This window comes from Meles meles, chromosome 18 (genome assembly GCF_922984935.1).
Source record: "Meles meles chromosome 18, mMelMel3.1 paternal haplotype, whole genome shotgun sequence".
In the NCBI taxonomy this organism is placed as follows: domain Eukaryota; kingdom Metazoa; phylum Chordata; class Mammalia; order Carnivora; family Mustelidae; genus Meles; species Meles meles.
The window spans coordinates 10,015,635-10,028,310 of record NC_060083.1 but is presented as its reverse complement, the minus strand read 5'-3'; positions in this window follow the sequence as shown (position 1 = coordinate 10,028,310).

Genomic DNA, 12,676 nt, shown 5'->3' with positions numbered 1-12,676 from the left:
CCCACAATCTAGATACAGTTAACTCTATCATTAAATAAAAGAATGCTATGGAGACCCTCAACTCTATGGTCAACTAATCTTCAACAAAGCAGGAAAGAACGTCCAATGGAAAAAAGAACAGCCTCTTCAATAAATGGTGCTGGGAAAATTGGACAGCCACATGCAGAAAAATGAAACTGGACCACTTCCTTACACCACACACGAAAATAGACTCAAAATGGATGAAGGACCTCAGTGTGAGAAAGGAATCCATCAAAATCCTTGAGGAGGACGCAGGCAGCAACCTCTTCGACCTCAGCCGCAGCAACGTCTTCCTAAGAACATCGGCAAAGGCAAGGGAAGCAAGGGCAAAAATGAACTATTGGGATTTCATCAAGATCAAAAGCTTTTGCACAGCAAAGGACACAGTCAACAAAACCAAAAGACAACTGACAGAATGGGAGAAGATATTTGCAAACGACATATCAGATAAAGGGCTAGTGTCCAAAATCTATAAGGAACTTAGCAAACTCAACACCCAAAGAACAAACAATCCAATCAAGAAATGGGCAGAGGACATGAACAGACATTTCTGCAAAGAAGACATCCAGATGGCCAACAGACACATGAAAAAGTGCTCCATGTCACTCGGCATCAGGGAAATACAAATCAAAACCACAATGAGATCTCACCTCACACCAGTCAGAATGGCTAAAATTAACAAGTCAGGAAATGACAGATGCTGGCGAGGATGCGGAGAAAGGGGAACCCTCCTCCACTGTTGGTGGGAATGCAAGCTGGTGCAACCGCTCTGGAAAACAGCATGGAGGTTCCTCAAAATGTTGAAAATAGAACTACCCTATGACCCAGCAATTGCACTACTGGGTATTTATCCTAAAGATACAAACGTAGTGATCCAAAGGGGCACGTGCACCCGAATGTTTGTAGCAGCAATGTCTACAATAGCCAAACTATGGAAAGAACCTAGATGTCCATCAACGGATGAATGGATAAAGAAGATGTGGTATATATACGCAATGGAATACTATGCAGCCATCAAAAGAAATGAAATCTTGCCATTTGCGACGACGTGGATGGAACTAGAGGGTATCATGCTTAGTGAAATAAGTCCATCGGAGAAAGACAACTATCATGTCATCTCCCTGATAGGAGGAAGTGGAGATGCAACGTGGGGGGTTGGGGGGTAGGAAGAGAATAAATGAAACAAGAGGGGATTGGGAGGGAGACAAACCATAAGTGACTCTTTTTTTTTTAAAATTTTTTTTCCATTTAAAAAAATTATTTATTTTTTTCAGCGTAACAGTATTCATTGTTTTTGCACACCATAAGTGACTCTTAATCTCACAAAACAAACTGAGGGTGGCCGGGGGGAGGGGGGTAGGGAGAGGGTGGTTGGGTTTTAGACATTGGGGAGGGGATGTGCTATGGCGAGTGCTGGGAAGTGTGTAAACCTGGCGATTCACAGACCTGTACCCCTGGGGCTGATAATACATTATATTTTAATAAAAAAAAGTACTGGTTTTAAAAACTAGCAAGGCGTGCCTGGGTGGCTGAGATGGTTGAGCATCTGACTTGATTTCAGCTCATATCGTGATCTCTGGGTCCATGTGACTGAGCCCCGCATCAGCCACGCTCAGCATGGAGCCTTCTAGAGATTCTCCCTCCCCCTCCCTCTGCCCCTCCTGCCCCACCCCGCCTGCTCCTGTGCACTCTCTCTAAGTAACAAAGCAAAACAAAACAAAAAACAAAAACAACTAATAGCTTAAAACTGCCACAGACACACAAAAACAAACGGTCCACAAAGCATTCTACTTTTGTTTTTTTTTTTTAATTTTATTTATTCGACAGACAGAGATCATAAGTAGGCAGAGAGGCAGGCAGAGAGGGAGGGGGAAGCAGGCTCCCCACTGAGCAGAGAGCCCCATGCGGGGCTCGATCCCAGGACTCTGAGACCATGGCCTGAGCCAAAGGCAGAGGCTTTAACCCACTGAGCCCCCCAGGCACCCCTCTCCTTTTGTTTTATGATGTGTTGTTATCATCAATCAGTCTTTTCCTAATAAACTTCAAAGGCCAATGACACAAACAGTTCTGAGGCCACCACGGTTAAGACCGGGGTGGCAGGTACTGGGGTTAATATCCATTTAGCCTATGAGCTTTCCCCACAGACGTGGTGACCTTGCCAGCCCCAGCTGCCTTCTTGTCCACCGCTTTGATGACACCCACAGCAAGCATCTGTCTCATGTCACCAACAGCAAAACAACCCGGAGGAGGATAGTCAGAGAAGCTCTCAACACACACAGGCATATCAATCATGGCCACATCAGCAGATTTCGAGAATTGGGACCATCTTCCAGCTTTTTTCCAGAATGAGGATCAGTCTCCTCCTTCAGCTCCGCAAACTTGTCAACAACAATAACAAACTTGTGGGCCGCGTGACCATCAGCGCGGCTGCTGGTGCATGTCCCGCACTGACGGGCCGGGCCGGTTCGGGGTAATCACCTGAGCCATGAAAACAGCTGCTTCCACGGGTGGGTCACTTTTGCTGTCACCGGCCACACTGCCATGACAAACATCTTTGACAGATACGCTCTTGTCATTGAAGCCCACATTGTCCCCAAGTAGAGCCTCACTCAAAGCTTCATGGTGCGTTTCAACAGACTTTGCCTCCGTTCTAACACCGACTGGAGCAAGGGTGACCGCCTGCTGGATTTGAGGATACCAGATCCGCTCAGTCCACAGGGACAGAACCAGTAGCACCGATTTTGTAGACATCCTGGAGGGGAAGAGTCAAGGCCTTGAAGGAGTCGGTGGCAGAAACGCAATCTGGAGCCTCACACATCGCGGTTCCACCGGCATGGCCCATCTTCACAGGCGACTTTCCATCCCTCGAACCAACAAGGCGTGCCGTTGGCACTCGGCACCAGCACTTGTCACCATTCCAACCAGAAACTGGCGCAAATGCTATGTCAGGGATGTAGCCAGTTTTCTCAATGTAGACGCCGACTTCCTGAACGATTTGCTCGCATCTCTCAGTAGAATCCATTCTGTGAACACCAACCGTTAGTTGTTTCACACCCGGTGTGGAAGCCAGGAGGGCAAGCTCACGGTTCTGCCCGTTCTCGGAGACACCTGCCTGAAATCCACCACCACCAGCAGCAAGGACCAGGGCAGCACGGTCAGCCCGAGACGAGCCTGCCATCATGGTTTGGAGAGGGTCTCTGTGTCCTGGGGCATCAGTGATGGTCTCACCTAGTGCTGGCTGGTCTCAGGTTTCCACAGGGAGATCTAGATGGTGACACCACGTTCCCGTTCAGCTTTCAGGGCAGCCGGGACGCAGGCATAGTTGAAGGAGCCCCGTCCCATCCCAGCAGCCTCTCCTCAAGTTTTTTGATAGTTCTTTTGTTGACCCAACCATGTCTGTAGATCAGGTGGTCAGGGGTGGTGGACTTGCCCGATTCTACACGTCCCATGACGACAATGTGGATGGCAGTCTTCTCCTTTCCCGTGTTGGCTTAGGGTCAGCGATGCTTTCCATGAAACTTGTGTTCTGGCAACAGACCCATTGTGAGAAAGCAAAAAACAAAAACCCCAAACCTTTTCTTTTTAAATAATTTTAAAAAAGATTTTATTTATTTTTTTATTTGACAGCGGGAGAGAGAGCGAGAGAAATCATAAGCAGGGAGAGAGAGAGAGAGAGAGAAGCAGGCTCCCCACTGAGCAGGGAGCTGATGTGGGATTCGATCCCAGGACCCTGAGGTCATGACCTGACCCAAAGGCAGATGCTTAACCCACTGAGCCACCCAGGCGCCCGAGCAATAAAATAATTTTTTAATAAAACCCTCCTTATTTTAATGAGTGACAACAAAGGAATCAGTACAATCCAATTTCTGTATCTGATGAAAATTTTGGAAAAATAAACCTAGAAGTTTTACTTCTTAATATGACCATCTGTGGGTATTGAATTTACTTTATTTTGTGGGTATTTTATGTTATTATTATTATTTTTTAAGATTTTATTTATTTGAGAGAGAAAGAGAGCACAAGCAGGCAGAGAGGCAAAGGAGAGCGAGAGGGAGAAACAGACTCACCGCTGAGCAGAAAGCTCACGTCAGTGGGGCTTGACCCCAGGACCCTGGGACCATGACCTGAGCCAAAGGCAGATGCCCAACCAACTGAGCCCCCCAGGTGCCCCTCTGTGAGTATTTTATTTTATTTTTTAAAAGATTTATTTATTTGATAGACAGAGGTCACAAGTAGGCAGAGAGGCAGGCAGAGAGAGAGGAGGAAGCAGGCTCCCCGCGGAGCAGAGAGCCCGATGCGGGGCTCGATCCCAGGACCCTGAGACCATGACCTGAGCCGAAGGCAGAGGTTTTAACCCACTGAGCCCCCCAGGTGCCCCCTTGTGAGTATTTTAAAGCAGAAATTCACACTACACACCAGCCCGAACCATTTCCTTTCCAAGATGAACGAAGTTGCTTCTTGCCTCTGATCGTTTCCTTCGGCAGAAGACGTAGGGGTGATGCTTGGTCTGATTCTTAAAGCAAGAACAGGAAATACACGGTTGAGAGGTGGGGTAGAGTTCAATACTGGGATCTGGCGAGAGAGCGTGGCCCAGTCTCCACACCAGAAACGAGGCACCTGGGGAGGCTGGGGAGTGGGGCACGGGGAACCATGGGACTGGAAGAGAGGCACCAGGAAGGGTGGTCTCATGAAGGAAATTAGGCTTGACCTTCAGGAAAGAGTTAGCTGTTGAGGATTTTAAGTAATGACAGGACAGGGTCCTGGAAATCCAACACAGAGGCACCCCTTCTCCTTGAGGGACATCCCTTCTCTGTGGGATGGCAGACCTTCTCTGTGGAGACCACACCCCTTTTCTTGGGAGCCAACCCCCTTTGCTCTCATTATTGGTTCCTCGTCAGATGCTTTCATTTTGAGAGCTTTCCCCCTCACTCCCTGACAGAGAAAACTTCAAATCCCATTGCTTTTGGGAAATGAAAAAAAAATTTCTAAATAAGATCCAGGCCCTACGTGGGGCTTGATTTTGTGACCACAAGATCAAGAGTTGCGTACTCTGATGGCCGAGGGACACTCCATTGTATGGATGGACCGCATCTTCTTTATCCATTCATCTGTCGAGGAACGTTTCAGCTCTTCCCGTAGTTGGGCAATTGTGGCCATGGCTGCTATGAACACTGGGGTGCAGGTGGCCCTTCTTTTCACTCCATCTGTATCTTTGGGGCAGAGGAACACCCAACATTTGCATTGACATGGACAGGACTGGAGGAAGTTATGCTGAGTGAAGTAAGTCAAGCAGAGAAAGACAAGTATCATATGGTTTCAGTTATTTGTGGAACAGAAGGAACAGCATGGAGGACATTAGGAGAAGGAAGGGAAAATGAAGGGTGGATATCAGCGGGGCCGACAAACCATGAGAGACTGTGGACTCTGGGAAACAAACTGGGGCTTTCAGAGGGGAGGGGATGGGGGGATGGGTGAGCCCGGTGATGGGTATCAAGGGGGGCACGGGCTGCATGGAGCTCGGCGTGTTAAACACAAGCAGTGAATCACATCAAAAACTGATGATATGCTGAATGGTGACTAACACGACATAATTTAAAAAATTAAAAAAAAAAAAAAAGAATTGCATGCTCTATCCACGGCACCATCCGAATGCCCCTGACACAAGGTTTACAAACAGGCTCGTGGGGAGAAAACCACAACACACGGCCTTGATGTTCTCTAAGACACGAAGTTATGCCCCTTAAGTTCCAGTGAAGTCACAGAATAAAACGTAAGGTCATAGTGACGCAGTGACACAGTGACGTTTAGGCATCAATTTTCTGGTTCACATGGTAATTCCATGTTTAATTTTTTTTTAAAATATTCCATTTATTTGACAGAGAGAAATCACAACCAGGCAGAGAGGCAGGCAGAGAGAGAGGAGGAAGCAGGCTCCCCGCGGAGCAGAGAGCCCGATGCGGGGCTCGATCCCAGGACCCTGAGATCATGACCTGAGCCGAAGGCAGAGGCTTTAACCCACTGAGCCACCCAGGCGCCCCTCCATGTTTAATTTTTTGCAGAGCTGCCAAAATGTTTGCCACGATGGCCACGTTGATGGCATTCCCACCAGCAACGTGCAAGTGTTCCCATTTCTCCACATCCTCCCCAACGTGCTTTTTCTTCTTTTCTTTTTCAAGATTTTATGCATTTATTTGAGAGAGAGTGAGAGAGCACAGGCTGGGGAGAGGCAGAGGGAGAGGGAGAGGGAGAAGCAGGCTCCCCACGGAGCAGGGAGTCCAACGATGCGGGGCTCGATCCCGGGACCCTGAGATCAGGCCCTGAGCCGAAGGCAGACACTTCCCCCACTGAGCCCCCCAGGCGTCCCATGGCTTGATTATACTGTTATAATGAAGAGACCCAAACATGCAGCAGCAAAGCCAGGATCACGTTTCTCCTCACTGTGCCCATCAGGCTGGCATTTTGAGTCAGTTAGGGACTCTGCTCCTCAACTCAAGAGGCTGGTTTTTGTCACCATGCTTTTCTTCCATTTCATAGGATATTACACTCCTCTGTGTGACGGAGGTTGGGTTGTAAGAGTGGGAAAGAGGAAGAGAATATGACAGCAGGGTGACTACCGTGAACAATGCTGCATCACACACTTGAAATTTACCAAGGGTAGATCTTAACTGTTCTCTTTTGAAAAGAAAGTCACTGCCTGACATTGGCCATATGGACATTTTTCTCGGTAAGTCTCCCGAGGCGAGGGAAACAAAAGCAAAAATAAACTACTGGGACCTCATCAAAATAAAAAGCTTCTAGGGCGCCGGGGTGGCTCAGTGGATTAAGCCTCTGCCTTCGGCTCAGGTCATGATCTCAGGGTCCTGGGATCGAGCCCTGCATCGGGCTCTCTGCTCAGAGGGAAGCCTGCTTCCTCCTCTCTCTCTGCTTGCCTCTCTGCCTACTTGTGATCTCTCTCTGTGTCAAATAAATAAATAAAATCTTTAAAAAAATAAAAATAAAAAATAAAAAGCTTCTGCACAGCCAAGGAAATAATCACAAAACGAAAAGGCAGCCTGTGGAGTAGAAGAAGATATTTGCAAATGGCTGTTTTTGTGGATAAAGGGCTAGAATCCTAAATGTGTAAGAACTGATACAGCTCAACAGCCCCAAACAAATAATCCAGGTAAAAACCGGGCAGAGGACACGAACAGACCTTCTCCAAAGAAGACATCCAGATGGCCAGCAGACCCAGGAAACAGTGCTCCACGTCACTCGGCATCGGAGAAACGCACATCAAAACCACAACGAGATCCCACCTCGCGCCTGTCAGAACGGCTAGAGTCAAAGCCAGAAGAACCAACAGGGGTCGGTGAGGAAGTGGGGAGAAAGGAACCGTCGTGCACTGTTGGTGGGAGCGCGCACTGGTGCAGCCACTGCAGAAACTGCACGGAGGCTCTTCAAAAAGTTAGAGATAGAGCCCCCCTGCTATCTCGGAATTATACTACTAGGTATCTACCCAAGAAATACGAAAACGGTAATTCAAAGGGATGCAAGCTCCCCTGTGTTTGCTACAGCGTTATCTACAATAGGCAAGTTATGGAAGCAGATGAATGGCTAACAATGGTGTGGTGTAGCTAGAATGGAATATTACTCAGCCACAAAAAAGGAAATCTCGCCATTTGCAATGACATGGAAGGACCTGGAGAGTGTCGTGCTAAGTGAGATAAGTCAGTCAGAGACAGACAAATGCCATATGAACAAAGGGGCAGAGAAAGAGAGAGGCAAGCCAAGAACCAGAGTCTTAGCTACGGAGAAGAAGCTGCTGGTCCACAGAGGGCGGGTGGGGGGAGGTGGAGGTGGGTTAAGCAGGTGATGGGGATAAAGGAGGGCACGTGTGATGAGCTTGTACACCTGAAACTAATATCACACTGTGTGTTAACTACTCTGGAATTAAAACCTTCATTGAAAAAAACCCCTTTCTAACAGGAAAAAATAAAAACAGGCGACTATGAGGGGCTGGATATGTTAGCTCGACTGTGGAATCATTTTACAGTGTGTACATATATCGAAACGTTGCATTGGATGCTTTAAATATATACAATTTTTGTTCATCACTTATTCCGCAATAAAGTGGGGAGGAAAAAAAAAGAGAGAATATTGAGGACAGAGGGTCTAGTCTTGAGTTGCCCCGGTAATGGCGGACCTCACATCTGCCTCACATGTGAGAGGGCTGAGTCACGTGAGCACGGTGCACTGCAGAGGAGGCTGGGAGCTTGGGCTGGTGGGCCAGCCCACAGCAGGCTGAGCTCTGAGTGGCCGGGAGTAAGGACAGAGTGGACCCTGCGGGACAGGGAGCAGTCTCCGCCACGCACTGGTAAGTGAAAGAATTGGGACTGTCGTCTTTTTGTTTTCTGTTGTGGGTCCTTGTTTCTAAGGGCTTTTTTGGCAGAGGTATGCGGTAGGTGTCCACGGAGTACAGGTGAAGTCTGATCCCAGTAGCAGAGCACAGACATTGGGTTTTCTTCGAAAGAATGTTTCTAGCTCCGGAAGTTGGGTTTCCTTTGTTTGGGAGCATTACGACTCCAATGAGTGAGTTTTCCTGAAAGGCCGCTAGACCAAGTGTAGGGTACGTGGTCCCCAAGAGGGAAAGCAGTGACCTGAAACCTTGCCCTTTCTCCATGTTGTTGCCTTCTCGGAGTATAAACAGAGGGGAAGCTTCAGGTCAGGGTCGTCCTTTCTCCTCTGAATGTATGCATTTCCCCCTTTCCTTTCCTGAAAATAAGAGATTCCATACCATCTGCAGGTGCCGTGAAATCCATTTTTTTTCACCCTGTTTGCATATGAGGTATTATGACTCAAGACACATCCTCGAGATCCTTGAGTCAAAATCCACGTGAATTGAGGATTAGGGAGTGAAAATTCCAAGAAAATTCAAAGAGTCTAGCGGAGACTCTGGATTTCCTGATGATAAAACAGTATGTTGGGGCGCCTGGGTGGCTCAGTGGGTTAAGCCTCTGCCTTCAGCTCAGGTCATGATTTCAGGGTCCTGGGATCAAGCCCCACATTGGGCTTCCTGCTCAGCAGGGAGCCTGCTTCCTCCTCTCTGCCTGCCTCTCTGCCTACTTGTGATCTCTGTCTGTCAAATAAATAAATAAAATTTTAAACAACAACAACAACAACAATAAACCAATATGTTTACCAAAGTTGTGAATTCCTCAAGGATTGGTATCATATAGACTCCATAAATAACCAAAAAACCCAATTTCCTTCAGAGAGCACCTTTAATTAGAGGTATTAGAATATGAAGATAATAAGATTCTTAAAATTAAAGAGTTTCCATCTTGTTTAATTATAAGAAATTAATAAGTATTTACAAAAACCTAAAATAAGAAATCCCAAAGAGTGGCCAGGCTATGTGCAGGTAGAAATAAAGCCCAAATTGGCAATATTTTAAATATGAAGGTTAATAAACATGAAGGTTAATGAAGTTACTCTTTAGGCTTGACGTAAGAGATATGTCAGAAAAAAAAATGACATCTTAAAACGTCCCAGTTTTTTTTTATATATATATATTTTTTATTTTATTTATTTGACAGAGAGAAATCACAACTAGGCAGAGAGGCAGGCAGAGAGAGAGGAGGAAGCAGGCTCCCTGCGGAGCAGAGAGCCCGATGTGGGGCTCGATCCCAGGACCCTGAGATCATGACCTGAGCTGAAGGCAGAGGCTTTAACCCACTGAGCCACCCAGGCACCCCAAACGTCCCAGTTTTTGAAAAGAGAGCTCAGTCATTCATTAAACTCTTGCACAAACACACTGCATATGTTGGTTAAATTAGCCTCAAAGGGACAGAGTCTTAGGGTTTTCATGTTGCAAAAGCATATTTTTAAGGGAAAAATATATTGATAAGATCAAACACTTAGTTAAAAGATAAATGTTGCACACTGAGGAGGAAAAATAAACCCACATGTTAACTGTGCAGAACAACTGTAATTAATAAAATTTTAACTGGCAGCGTTATTAAAATACACTCCATCTCTCAAGTTTTTGGATGGGTTAAAAGGAAAATTTTACTCTTCCCGGCTGTGCTGTGAGCTAACGGAAAAATATACGAGTTCATATTGCACCAACTATCAGTGGTCATGAAAGCCTTAAAGAACACCTCGAGACCTTTACTTGTGCGTCTACTTATTAAAATTTTTGTATGGGGCGCCTGGGTGGCTCAGCGGGTTAAGCCGCTGCCTTTGGCTCAGGTCATGATCTCAGGGTCCTGGGATCAAGCCCCGCATTGGGCTCTCTGCTGAGCGGGGAGCCTGCTTCCCCCTCCTCTCGGCCTGCCTCTCTGCCTACTTGTGATCTCTCTCTCTCTCTCTCTGTCAAAAAATAAATAAAATCTTAAAAAAATTTTTTTTTGTATGAATCTGAGCAGAGTTGACGCGTAGTGTTACATTACTTCCCGGTGCGTAGCGCAGTGGTTCAGGCTCTCACCCGTTATGCTCGGCTCCCCTCAAAGCCAGCTCCCACCTGTCCCCACACAACGGTGTCACGGTATAATGGACTCTGTGTCTTCTCCTGTACCTTTTATTCTGGTAACTTCCTGGCTCCATAACCGGGAGCCTGGGCCTCCCCCTCGCCTTCGCCCTTCTCACCCACACCCACCCCACTTTCCCTGGGCAACCGTCACTTTGCTCTCTGTGTGCAGAGGCCTGATACATGTCTTTGAATTAGTGTGTTTGTTCCCTCTGGGAAATGCCCAGTAGAGGAATTATTGGAAAGTATGGTATTCCTGGTTTCAATTTTCTTTTTTAAAAGATTTTATTTACTCATGAGAGAGTGTGCAAGAGAGTACAAGCAGGGGGAGGGGGGAAGCAGACTCCCCACTAAGCAGGGAGCCCCATGTGGGTCTCGATCCCAGGACCCCAAGATCATGACCTGAGCCGAAGGCAGACGCTTAACCGACTGAGCCCCCCGGGCGCCCCAAAGATGCCGTCATCTTTCTGACAAATGCTTATTTCAATCGTGATCGTGTCCTAGAGTGGGAAACGCACTTCCGGAAATCCCGCACTGCTTATGAGAGCTCACACTCAAAGTGGGGGTAGTCGAATGAATGACTTTACTTCCTCCTAAGGCTCCTATTAACACGAAACATCGCAGAGCGGAGGAAATACCGCTCGTGTGTATTGGGCAGCCCCCTCATGTCCTTTTGAGCCATGCTGGTTTCGTTAGTGAAGCCAGGAGGCTCGTTTGAGAGAACAGGTGTAAACTCTGCGGACGTGTGTCTCACTCTCCGTGAAGGGAGAAACTTCCGGACCGTCTCAAGGGACAGCGTGAGAGTGGGTGGGACACACTCGGTAGGACGAACCCAGTGTTCTTCTGGGCCCGAGTCTTGGCATTTCCTCCTGTACAAAAGATCCAGGGTTTATGGCATTTACACGTCCTTAATACCAAGCGGAACTGTACGGGGCGGCCTCCTCCGGCGAAGGGCTGGAGGCGCACGCAGACGTGTGGACCGGTGTGCCAGAGTTACGATCTGCGGAACCCAACTTCAGACTGGCGTCCGGTGACGCTCCCTTCTCCTCGGTGGATTGTTCTCAAAATGCACGTCCAGGGCGCCTGGGGGCTCAGGGGGTTAAACCTCTGCCTTCGGCTCAGGTCATGATCTCAGGGTCCTGGGATCGAGCCCCGCATCGGGCTCTCTGCTCCGCGGGGAGCCTGCTTCCTCCTCTCTCTCTGCCTCCTTGTGATCTCTCTGTCAAATAAATAAATAAAATCTTTGAAAAAAAATCCACTTCCAGGAGAGTCCTTGGAATCAGGTTGGCACCGATGAGCAAAATACCTTGAACCATTTCCCGATGCCAACTTTCTCTTCTGGAAACTGAGTTCACGGTTACACGTATGGTGTGCTCTATCTGGGAGGGCAGGCCGCTGAGTGCTGGGAGCCCACCCTCCTTGCCGGCTCAGGGCAGGGCTGGGTCTCCGGGGGCATTGTTTGTTTTCCTTGCATGGGGGGGGGTCTTCTCTGGTGAGGTGGTAAGGGCAGGTCTAAGCCGGACAGGGGGGCGAGGGAGGTCCATCTCTCGTGGGATGCCCTAATGGGCATGATGCTCTAATGGGATGGACGTTTCTTGGATGCCCCGTTAACTTCGGAATTTCACCCATTGGATGAAATGCCATATACGTGTTTTTGAGTAAAGTCATTCTCTCATGCCAGTGGGAAATGCTCCCAAGGAGCTTTGGGGTTTCTCGAAGTGTTCTCATTTCCCCGGAAAACCCATCCCATTGCTCTTTTCCTTATCAGTCATCTACGATGGGACCTGATAACAATATGCTTTCAGCGAACTCTCTCATTCTTTGCCCTACAGAATCTCTATACTTTTATTTATTTATTTATTTTTTGGATTCCCAGCTCGGAGTGGTGAAAGAAGACAGGTTCTTTGCGTTGGTCATGAAATGTGTTTTAATCAGTGTTGAAAACAGGGTTTTCGCTCTAGTGAGGTCTTTTTGCCTTCAAAGCCCCGGGAGAAGATTGCAGAGGTGAGATATACGAAATGAGAGATGGCGAAAGCTCAAGGAACACCATCCCACGTTTTCTTTTCTTTCTTTCTTTTACTTCCAGTGAGCTAAGGCACAGAGAAATGTTAGTTCCAGGTGCGTGATACAGCAGGTCAACAATCCTAC